General features: G+C 43.2%; 1 long non-coding RNA gene and 1 pseudogene across 1 annotated transcript; both read right to left on the reverse strand.

Annotated features, from left to right (window-relative positions):
* Positions 1-422: 422 nt before the first annotated feature.
* On the reverse strand, positions 423-1,973 carry LOC136279621 (uncharacterized; annotated as a pseudogene).
* Positions 1,974-4,896: 2,923 nt separating this feature from the next.
* Positions 4,897-5,574, reverse strand: LOC136279753 (uncharacterized). The gene is made up of 3 exons (XR_010716971.1): positions 5,409-5,574; positions 5,146-5,228; positions 4,897-5,015 (listed from the first exon to the last, which is right to left on the reverse strand). It is a non-coding gene; the product is annotated as an uncharacterized lncRNA (long non-coding RNA).
* Positions 5,575-10,000: the final 4,426 nt, after the last annotated feature.

A 10,000-nucleotide genomic window follows, 5' to 3' on the forward strand; every position in this document is an offset into this window, starting at 1 on the left:
TTGTTTTCTCCACCAGGGAAGGCTTGGGCTTGGGCTTGCTTAATCCAGAACGTCTCTGCTTCTGATATCTCGGTTGGCAGGAGAATTCGATCCTTTCTTCATAAATTCATCGGAAGTCTGCAGTTGGTCAGGAATCGCTGAACCCATCCTGTCACATGAACCAGACGCTTAAGGCTTGAGAATCTGTTTGGGTCAATGATCACATTGGCATGGCTGTTGGTCACGTGTGTTCTGGATGTCGTTCGTCTTTCATAGTCTTCATTCTTCTTAATGCTATCTCTGGGGGGTGGTGCTGCTGGCCAGGTTGACTCATCATTTTTAAGGAAGGCTGGTCCTTCCATCCAAACTTCACTCTCGGCTAAGGCCATGGCAGAAAGCCCCCTTGTTGGCAGGTCTGCTGGGTTTAATGTTCCTGGTACGTGTCACCACTGCTCAGGACTTGACGTTCGCTGTATTTCACCAATTCGGTTGGCAACAAATGGTTTGAACTCACAGCTTTGATTGCGGACCCAGTACCACACATTCTCTGAGTCAGTCCAGAAGATGGTTCTATCTACGGAGATCACTTTCAGGATATTCTGGGCCAGACAACTTGAAAGGATGGCACCCATAAGCTCTAACCGGGGAATTGTCATTGCTTTCACTGGGGACACACGACACTTTGATGCGATAAGGCGTGACGACGGACTGCTATCCTGGTACTGACAGACTAAATAGGCAACTGATGCAAAAGCGTCATTAGAAGCATCTGAAAATAGGTGTAGTTCAATGTTCTCTGGGTATGCTCGACGCAGACAACGAGGGACAGCAACATTTGACAGTTGTGGGAGTTCTGATACCCACTTCTCCCACTTAATTTTTAAGTTCTCGGGTAATTCGTCATCCCAATCAACACCAGCCATCCATATCTCCTGCATAAGGACCTTTGCTCTCACGGTGAATGGTGCCAAGAACTGAAGTGGGTCAAACAGGCTGGCTATAGCGCAAAGTACGTTTCGCTTGGTCTGTGCTTTGTTGTTAATGAGTGGCTGTTGCACTTGGAAGGTAAAGACATCTCTTTCAGCTTCCCACATGACTCCAAGAGTCTTGGTCTTTGGCAAGATATCTTTGTCTAAGTCTATGGTAGGTAGCCGGTCTTCCTTCAGGATGTCTTCAATTACAACTGGTTCATTGGAGGACCACTTCCTTAACTTGAAGCCTGCCATGGCCAAAAGGGTAGACAGCTGGCGTCGCAGGTGTTGAGCACTCTCAACTATCTCACAGGAGTCTAGTACATCATCCACATACATTGAGTCTTCAACGGTGCTTGCTGCATGAGGAAAGTCTAAAGCGTGTGTCTTGGCATAGGTCTGAAGAACATACTGGGAACAAAATGGCTAAGCAGTGTTTCCAAACAACAGTCGTTGAAACTCATACACGTCAGGCTCTCTTGAAGTGTTGAAGTCACGCCACAGGAAACGGTGATATGGACGGTCTTTCTCTTGCAGTTCAACTTGTAAGAACATCTCAGAAATGTCAGCTGACAGGGCTACAGGTGCACGACGAAAACGTGTCAGCACATCAACCAAGTCTCTTTGAAGCTTTGGTCCCAGCCATATGGCGTCATTCAAGCTCTTTCCATGATGCTTTGCCGCAGCATCAAAGACCACGCACACTTTTGTCGTGACTCTGTCTTCTTTGACCACTGGAAAGTGGGGGAGAAACCATTGCTTTTCAACTTCAGATTGGGGTACTTGACGAATGTAGTCCTTTTTCTCATAGTCTTGAAAGATCTTGTTGTAGGCTTCCATGACCTCTGGGCCTTTTCGCTTGAGGGACTTCTCCTGGCTTTTGAGTCGCACGATAGCTACATCATAATTGTTAGTGAACTTTGGTTCGCCTTCTTTCCAGGGGATTCCTATTTTGTATCGCCCATTCCTGACCTCCAGTGTCTCAGATACTTGAGCGACTGCCGCTCTCTCTTCTGCTGTCATCCGTTGTTCAGACTTGTCCATGATCCCCAGGGATTCGAGTTCCCAAAATGCAGGCAGAATGTCATCAGGAGGCGGTGGCTTATTGACTTGACTGCTGCGGTACGTGCGTGTGAAGTGGGAATGAGTGTTACGCCGGAATTCTTCCACCAATGTAGGACCAAAGCACACCCAGCCCAAATTTGTCAAACGCGCAATGGGGTCATTTGGTTGGTCACCACAAGCTTCCTTCAGTACATGATGAAAGACTGGATGATCACTGCCAATCATGATGTCAATCTGACGCCATCTTTATACACTTTTGAATGGCACTTGGCGAAGGTGGGGCCACTTATCCTTCAGTTCAGACCAGCGAATAGCTGGAGTATCGCCGGCAATGTTGTCAAGGACATGGGCCTGCAACGGACTTGAAAAGGTACCATCTAGGTTTGTCATGGTAAGTTCAACCCTGCGTGAACGTGTCTTCTACTCCTCCTGTTCCTGCGATTGTCAGATTCAACTCCTGTCCATGTAACTCTAGCTCTTCAGCTGCCTCCTCAGAGATGTAGGAACTTGGGGAGCATGGGTCTAGCATGACATTTACCCTCAGTCCTTTATTTCCATTGCTGATCAGAGCTGGGAGAATCATCAAAGACACATGTTCAGCATGGCTAGTATTGTGTGTCTGCTCTCGAGGTGCCGGGTCATTCATGCTTGCTCCTGAATTCTGTAGGGTTCTAGATTCTGGATTTGCCTGTTTGTCTGGTCGGAAAGGCAAGGCGCCCACATGTAGTTGGCTTTGTGATCTGTCCGTCAGTTGATGGGAAGTATTTTCGTGAAGATAGCTGCTATGATGAGCACTGAGACATCCGTCAACTCCACATCGCCTCTTGTTAGGGCATTCCTTGCTGTGATGACCAGCAGCTAAACAACGGTAACAACGCTTGGCACTTCCAATCAGCTCCTTTCTCTTTGGAACAGGTAACTCTTTGAAGGCTTTGCAAACCCATGGAGGATGGTTCTGCTTACATGTCTCCACAATACAGCTTCTTGACTTCGATTTGGTGTTGAAGGTTCTGCCACGAACTCGATCACTTCGAAAACCATTTCTTCGTCCTTCTGGCTCATCAGATTTTCTTTTCCCGAACCCACTCGTCTCTTCCCTTGCTTCTTCCATAATCTGCACTCGGATCTTTACCCATTCTATGAGTGACTCGAAGCTGTCTTCCAGGGAATGACCGATAAGCCAATGCTTGTAAGCCTGCACATCCTCCTCTGAAAGCTTTTCCTTTGCTGTGAGGTTCAGATTGTGCCCTTGAAGTTCTTGCCCTGGACCACAGTCTTTTAGCACTATCCAAACTCTTTCCAGTATACCCTGAAAGTTCTCCATATCTTCTAGATTTTGGGGTCGAACTTTTTGCCATCCACGCAGAGCAGTCAAGTGTTTAATTTGCAAACGCCTCTCCCCTCCATACTTCTTTTCGAGTTTTTCCTTTGCTCTTTCGTAGGCATTGAGAGAGTATCCTAGGTCTTTCACCAATGTCAGGGCCTTTCCGGTCAAACTGCTTTGAAGAAGTAACACTTTTTCACCAACAGGAATATCCATTCCATCAACAATAGACATAAAGGCAGCCCTCCAAGGCTCGTAATCAGCTTTATCTTCTCCTGAGAACTTAGGGAGATCGACACCTTTCAGCTTGACAGGTAAGCTCCTTTGTACTAGTCTTCCAGGGTACTGGCCAGGTCCACAGGCATTCTTTTCATAAACTAGATCAGGGGAAAGGGAGATGCCCAGTGAAGTGTCATCCTTATTGAGTAAGCCAGACTCTCGCTCTGCTGCATCTGCTCTCAGTTTATTCAGAGCAGCAACCTTCCTTGCTTCTTCAGCCCACTGTTTGGCTAGCTGAACTTCGGCAGTTATTTTTTCAAGCTCTAACTCTTTTTGTTTTTGCTCTTCTTCTACTTGAGCAAGGCGTTCACTGGCCTGTTTTGCTTCCAACTGTTTTTGTTTTACGTACGATGATGCTAAGGAGACTTTATCATCACTTGCCTGTGACTTATTTGAAAGCAGAACTGACTCTTCCTCTCCCTTATCTAGTCTTTCTTGCACGTGTCTTTCAGCATTCTCAATAACCTTGTCAACTGACGCTACTATCTCATCCGCCTCTTTGTCAAGTGACTCAATAATTGTATCTGCCTCTGCAATTTCGTTCAGTGCATAAACTTCTTTAAGACTGGCGACAATTTTTTCAATAAGAGTTAATTCTGCTTTGATTTTGTTAATGGCTCTCCGAACAGCGTTTTTACTCGGCAAAGTTCCTGTTACTGTGTTACTTCCCAGTAGATCATTCAACTGATTCTTTGCTTTCGTAAGTCTAGTCTTGGCTGACTTCTTGTTATTACGTAACGATTGAATTTTACCACTAGCGGTACTTACTGCGCTCCCATCTTTCTTGCTTTCCTTTTCCTGTTCGATTACAACGTCTGGTGGTTTTTCTTTCGTAGAAGGTGGCAAGTCTTCTCCTCCGCTAGTCAGGTCTTGGTCTGGTTTACTGGTGTCCGCCATTACTGTTCATTCGTCTGTTCGGTTAAAATCCACTCTCTGTCGTCGCTAAATCCAAACAATCTGGCTCGAAGGACCACAATTGTTCTCAATCGGCAGAACGGTCAATATCCAACGGGGTCGTCACACAGAGCAATAACTTTTACCTTTTAATTTCACGTTAGAATGAACAGCGAAGTTTCACAATCAACATGTCTTCCTTTGTCTTACACGTGTAAAAATGCGCCCGCGATAAAAATAAGCGGTAAATTCGCGAAATCATCTAGGCAACTAGTTAATCATTGAACGGCTAAATAATTACAATTTTTCGATTCTTAACATTTGAGGAACGTTTTGATTAGACTTGTTTTTGACATGGCAGGAGGTACACTTTTTAAGCCCACTTTTCTATAATGCTCAAGGAGGTAAACCAGCCCTATTGCATGGTTACAGAGCCCTGCACCTGCTTCACAGTTGCAGGAGGTACTGGTTATTTTAACTTCGGGAGTCCTTGATATCTCAACCTAAAAAAATTAAATGGATAAATATCTGCTGTGAATGTGTGTGTGTATGTTTTAAGAATTAACTCGTATGAAAATTACATCAAGCAAAGTTCGAGCTGAGACAAAACTTAAGTATTATAAATAAGCTTACCTGTAACCTCCATGGCTCTTCATTTTTTCTCTGTGATTTGTAGCTTCGAGCTCTGACAATTACTTCTGTATCCTGAGTTTTTACTGAAAGCAAAGTGCGAACATGGAAGTTTAATACACTATAGATTTTGTACAAGAGATTTCGAATGGCGAATCGTGCAATAAAGGAAAAAAAAGCACCATCTAACATGCTTAAAGAAGCATGCGTAGCGTGAAATCACACCAGGGTTGCAGTTAAATTTGAGACTGAAATGAAACTTTTACCTTCGACATCGAAGATATACCCTTCGCAGAAGTTACTATAACCACGAGTTACCACCTTCTTCGGGACTTCTCCATCGGTCTCAAGCCATGTCTCGATAGAATAGGCGTCAAAAAACGGAACATTGCGGAGAGATTTCGACCACGCAGCAGAAAATCCACCTTCAGCCATATTGGCTAAACAAGCATGTCGTCCAGGATGTCCGTCCAGCCTCATTTTGGTGCGGCCCTTGATCCAAGGTGGCGGTGCGTGATATTGGAGTATTGGCGACCAGTCAGTCGCAACGTCGGACCCTGGATATGGGCTAAAGTAGCTCCAGTCTACTCCAAGAGGCATTAACATGAAAGCCTGCTTCCCTTAGTTTCCACTAGCATCAGATTTAACGACATTTTTGCTCATGCATGCACAGAATCAAAATTCTGTGACCTATGTCTTTGTAGTCTTTTTGTTTTCTTTCATTTTTTTGCCTCTCCTTTTTCTCCTTTTCTTACCTTTTTCCTGCAGTGATTGACCTTTTGCAGGGCTTGCTTCCAGTTCGAAAACGTCTGAGAAAGCATCGTCGAGGCAGGAAATTTTTACCCTGGAGTAGCCACGTGTACTCATAGGAAATTTAGCTCTGAGTTTTTCACTCAAATTTCTGAGCATTTTCATGTATATTTCAGGCTACATTGAGCCAGTCACTCTGATCTGGGTATTGTTGGAAAGATCTTTTCCTCTTGCAGAAGTTAAGTACTGTATACAGGGTTCTTGTTAAGATTGTTAGTAACAGGGACCTTTTCCAAAGTAAGAGGGACCAAAATGGCGGCTCTGTTGCCATTTCTTGCCACGTAGTGGCAAGTGGGGGTAGGTGCGGGAGGGGGTTGCCCCCTCCCACTGGGGGGTCTGGGGGGCTTCCCACTGGAAAATTTGAACATTTTAGGCCCAAATGGGTACATTTGAGGCTACTTTTGCACACTTTCTGTTCTTATATTGGCTGATATAATATGGCATTTGTTACTATGAAACATGCAACTTGTAGTACGGATTACATACCAAAATGCTTAAGAAATAAATGACAACTTTGGCTTTTTCACAATTTTAATATTTATTTTCAAAGTTGTAAAGTTCACATGATATAAATCTATAATACTCCTAGATAAAACACATACCTTTTAGCTTCAATAATCCATAATGTATCTTTCTGCAGTCAGGATGCTCTTCATATGTCAAGAACTGGTGTTTTCTTGTTTTAAATTCACAATTAAAAAAAATTTCCTTGATAATTTATTTCTTCTTTAAAAATAATCATTTTTTGGCTCAGAAATGCATTCATTTATGGTGTGATTAACCTAAGACAACTCAGAGCAATGAATTATCTATACTTGATACTTTATAGCTAATCAGAGAAATAGTCTGATTCATAGTCAGAATCTTCCATGTTGTGGCTTTTCTCATCGCATTCAAGCTGGAGAGCAGCAACATACGCGTCGACATTTGACTCACTCTTGATGCTTTGTGAATCATCAACTTCCATGGAGGATGGTACATCTAAATCATGTGGAGTGGTTTCATTGAGTGTTGGTGGATGGTCTGGGACTGCTTCTGCATTTGCCAAGGAAGATGAGGCCACAGTAGCTGAGATGGGAGAAAGCTTTTTAAGCTTTCTTCTATCCTTTTCTTTCAGCCACTCTGCAACCACATCACGGATTAAGAATGGCAACTCCTTTGACTGTTGTTTGGGCCCATTGATAGAAATGTGCAACACGGGGTTTAGCAAATCATTTTTGATTCTTGACCGCAACCTGTTCTTCTGCCATTTCAGGACACTGGCTCTCCTCTCAGGCCAAGCATTACTGACTGGCAACTTAGACAAACTTCAGCCATGAATGACAGCATGGGATAGTGAGATCTATAGGGTGGCTGCATCAGCTTGGATAGGCACCAATCAGTAGCTGTAATTGAACCTTCCCCCTGACGAATAGCTTGTGGCAGATCATTTTCCTTCCACTGCAGTAGGTCATATTTTGCCTTTTGCCATTCCACAATAAGCTGTTGGTGGTCTTCTGCATGCTGAGGCCCTGGGAAGTAATGGTTGGCCAACTTCTTAATCATGCTGGAGCCATATTCACTTTAAGAAAAAGAAATTGTAAAACAGTAAATGAAAAAGCATAAACCAGACAGTGGTCTAATTTGTTTAATGTTAAAACCATGATATCAAAGTACCCAAAGTAGACAATACCTGAAGCCATCGTCGGTTTTTGCAGGAACAGAAAGTAAATCAAATATCTTGAAGGAATCAAGTACGGGAGAGGACTCCTGGAACCGTGCATCAATGTTTTCAGTCAGGGCACCAACATACTTCTTCAAAAAGCTTTTGAGTTGAGTTTCTTGGTGGGATGTTGGCAGTGACTGGTCTGGCTGGTCTCTTGCTCTTAAGTCCTTCAAAACAAGTTGCAAGTTCAGGTTGCAAGTCCTGTATGAAGAATGACAGAAAATCTGATAATGTAATTGTTTTTTTATTCTCGTAGCATAATTGATATTCAACTATATGTCGGTAACTGTTGTGATAACTAAGAAATATACAGGTTTTCACCCTGAATTTCACTAGAACAACTTGACAACTTATAAAACTACATTGATAATACATACATTCCAGTTACAATAAAACATGTAGATAAAGTGTACCTGTTTTAACACTGCGATAGGTGTCTTGTTGGTAGCAATTTGCTTGAGTTGTTCCTTGGCATACTGAAGTGTAGGAACAATCTTGGCAAGTGAAACTACACCAGCTTGGAAACATTTGCTGATTGTTGTGAGGATAGGAAGAATCATGTTCAGGATATAAATATTCCCTACAGAAAAAGGAAGAAACATAATGCTGTTAAATCATTTGTTCACTAGACTTGTCAATAAAAATATCAGACTTTAACAGTCTTCTAAGTACATACACAGGCCTTTCTCATTTTTTACCTATGAATTTCACGGTCTTCATCTGGGGTAGTAGACCAATGGCAGTTGCATCATTTTGGAACTCATCAGCACTGAGCATTAAAAGAATTGCAGTGTAGTCCTGCCAAACCCCCAGCACTGCTTTGTCTGTGGACAGCCATCGTTTTCTGCAAGCCCGTTGGAGTTTGTGACCAATTTTGTGTCGTTTCGACTCGTCAGTGGGAAGCTGCATGTCTCGAAGTCTTATTTGCATCTTAAGATACGCTGCCATCTTCACACAGGAGTTTTCGAGCCACTTGTACAGCTGAACCAGTAGGCGTTCTATGGTTAGCATGTACTCCACCTCGTTGTTGGAGTCCCCACAAGCTAATGCCAGTCTGTGGCAGATACAGTGAACATTGATCAGTCTTGGGTTCTCCCTTTTGAGCAGTGCTGCTACACCATTATTCTTGCCAACCATTACTGAAGCTCCATCAGAAGCCAAACTCAGGAATTTTTGAACGTCAAGGTCATCCTTAGCCAGTTCTTCTTTAATGTTGTCAGTGATGGTTTTGGCGTTCGGTGACGCAGCATCCTCCATAAGATCTTTGACAGCTAAAAAGCGGATTTGCACATTTGCATTTTCCACATACCGGATGAAAATGATGTTTTGTTCTTTCACTTGAATGTCAGTAACATTGTCTACCATGAGGCCATAACACTTTGCTTTGTTAGCAGCTTTTGTGATCTTTTCCTTTATTGCCCTGCCCATCGTCGTGAGGATTCCTCTTACTGACCACAATGATTCATGTTGGAAATGCTCCAGCTTTTCCAGTCCTATTGTCCGCATCATCTTCAACATGGAGGGGAAGTTTCGGTAGGCAATGCCATGCTGAACCTGCCAGTACAATGACATGAAAGCGCTATACAGAATTTCATGCCTGTGGAGGTTACGCTCGTCAAGTTTTTCTTGAAAAATCGAGGTCCTCTTTAACATTTCTGCTGCAATGGAATCTTTTGGTTGAAATTCTGTCCACTGCAGTGCTCCACAAGTGCTGAGATCTGGAAACGTACAGCGGGTTCCATTCCATATGATGCACTCTTATTGTGCTTGCCCTTTGCCTGGTGAAGTCTGCAGAGTAGATAGTACATACCCTTCTCTTTAATGAAAAGTAACCACCACAGCCCTGTTGTTGCATCGTAAGTTAAATCGCGTCGAAAGATCAATGCATGGTCAAATTTTTTCTTTCCTTTCTCCTTCTGGTAGTTGCACGTAGTTTCAGTGCAGTGGTAAAAACTGTGCACAACTTCGTCCGCTGAGAATAGATCATTGATCATATCGCGCGTAGCATTGATATCGGGCACACTAGGCTGGAAGTTAAACTCCCTTTGAAAAGTAAGCGCGAGTCAGAAAAGAAAAGAAATAGGAGCTCGGCAATAGACATTTAATGCACATTTTAATAATAGTTGAGTTTAATAGTTAAATTACGATGGCGTCCAGGGCACACACAATATTCAATTTCCCAGGTACTCCTGCAATGTTCAAAGAGCCATTGAAGTTGGACTCTCATTAAAAAGTAAGCGTGAGTCAGAGAAAGAAAAGAGAGCTCGACAATTGACATTTAATGCATGTCATAACACTACTTAATACTATAAACATGTTCAGGCCCACCAATGCGTGCAAACT

This window comes from Pocillopora verrucosa, chromosome 3, assembly GCF_036669915.1.
Source record: "Pocillopora verrucosa isolate sample1 chromosome 3, ASM3666991v2, whole genome shotgun sequence".
NCBI classification, from domain to species: Eukaryota; Metazoa; Cnidaria; class Anthozoa; order Scleractinia; family Pocilloporidae; genus Pocillopora; species Pocillopora verrucosa.